The following is a 2,041-nucleotide window of genomic DNA, read 5'->3' on the forward strand; positions in this document are numbered from 1 at the left end:
CGTATTTTCTATACACCTTCGCCAGGCCCATGTACACTTCACTGTTGACCCTCCTGTTAGGCCTAATGAAGGTTCGATATGCACCTGCAGAGGTTACAGCCGCGGTAAGGGTCGTGTTGAAGACGACCTGACAGCAGCAGAGGTCGTGGCACTGGCTTCTCTGCGTTCGATAGGAGAGGGAAGGGGGGGTCGTGTTTATTCACGGTGGGTATTGGGTGGCTGGAGGGTCGTCTGGGAATTATGTAATAGTTGGTTGGTTGTTGCTGTTGTTTTTATGTACGTGTGGGAGGTGAGATAGTGCAAGTTTTGTTCTCTTTCGTGCATGGTGAAGAGGATAGACGACCGAATTTCATCTACATTAATCTCGTGTGCAGTAGATGGATATAAGTTTAATCCCTATTGGTGTTAATATGTAATGTGAAGATACATTAATACATTATATTTATTATCCAGTTTGGTGTCAGGATAGGCGGTGATGGTGAATCGTTGGTTTCACCTTCTGTATGTGAGGATATTAATGAAAATGATCAATCACTGCTCTCAGCCTTGTTAGTATGAGGATAGTCACGAGATTGACTTCAATTTCCATCTCATTTATAAGGATATGCAGAGAGGATAGACCAATTTTTTTCTCCATTCTCTCGAGTGTGAGGAGAGGCTAGGATAAGACTACCGGTTTCATCCTTATTAACGTGGGGATAGTCATAGGATAGGATCCGAGTTTCAATCCTGCAGAGTGTGAGGAGATGGCAATGAGGAGAGAGAGCTTCAAGGCGTATATAAAGACGTGAGGGAAAAAAACATTGAGGCGTGTAGGCTCTGAGAAAAGGTTGGAGGAATATTGGGTGAGTTTTCAAGGGGATGACCTCATGAATGCGGCAGTCTAAACGACGAGGTTGGGGAGGGGGAGGAGGAGGGGGCTTTGGGATAGGGGTGGTGGAGGGGATTGGGGAGAGGTAGAGGGGATGAGATGGCGCGTTGGGACTGGAGAGGGGAAGGGGTTATGAGGAAAGGTATAGGGACTTGGGAGGGGAAGGAGGAGGGGAATTGGGGAGGGGAAGGAGGAGGAGGAGGAGGATAGAGAGGGAGGAAAAGACAAGGGGAGGGGAGGGAGGAGGGGAATTGGGAAGGGGAAGGAGGCGGAGGATAAGGAGGAGGAGAGGGCAAGGGGAGGGGAGGAAGGATAAGAAGGGGGATGGGGAGAGAGGAGGAGAGATGGGGAGGGGAGAGGAAATGGGGAGGAGGGGAGAAATAGGCATGGGGATTGGGGTTGGGTAGAGAGGAGAGGGGATGGGCAGGGGAGGGACGAGGGGAGGGAAAAGGAGGGAACAGGTGAAGGAATTGAAGCTCGGGAGGAGGGAGGAGGGAGGAAGAAGGGGAATAAGGAAAGGAAGGGAGGACGAGGTGGAGAGAGAGGAAAATTAATAAGGAAGGAAAAGAATTTGAAGAGGGGAGGAGGGAGAAGGGGGAAATAGGACAGTCCATTAGGTCTAGAGAGAAAAAGGGATAGAGGAGGAGAGAGAGGAGGAGATAATATGGTGGAGAGGGAATAGAAGTGGAGGGGAAAGAGGGGAGAGGATGTGAGGGGAAGAGAAGAGGGATAGGTGTCAACAACGAAGAGAAGGAGGAAAGAGGAGAGATGAGAAGAGAGGAGAAAAAGAAAGAGATAGAGAGAAGGAGGGTGAGGAGAATTATTGGGGGAGGAAACGTCTGGAGAAGAGGGAGAAGGAGAAGGGGAATAAAAGAGGTGTAAACCGCGAAGGTAGAAAGAAAATTGATGATGCGAATCGAAAGCGATGAAGCGAAAGATATGAAAGACGGAGAGAGAGAGAGAGAGAGAAAGAGAAATAAGTGGGAGAGGAGAAGAAATAGAAACAAAGAGAGGGGGAGGGAAGGAGGGAGGAATATAAATCAAGAATTCACTCGATTGCAGGTACGATGCAGACTGCAACAGAGGCTCGAGGTCGATTGCAGGGCTAAGAAACCCGGGTTCATTATCAGCCTGAGGGAATGCAGAGTGACCTTGAAATCTCTTGGGCCT

The 2,041-nt window shown here is 49.1% G+C and overlaps 1 protein-coding gene across 1 annotated transcript in view; it reads left to right on the forward strand.

The window, feature by feature from the left end:
• Positions 1-2,041, forward strand: part of LOC119587745 (nephrin-like) — a gene marked incomplete at both ends in the record, with an annotated part of 138,820 nt that overhangs the window by 121,733 nt on the left and 15,046 nt on the right.

The sequence above is a fragment of the Penaeus monodon genome, chromosome 23 (genome assembly GCF_015228065.2).
Source record: "Penaeus monodon isolate SGIC_2016 chromosome 23, NSTDA_Pmon_1, whole genome shotgun sequence".
Classification (NCBI taxonomy): Eukaryota; Metazoa; Arthropoda; class Malacostraca; order Decapoda; family Penaeidae; genus Penaeus; species Penaeus monodon.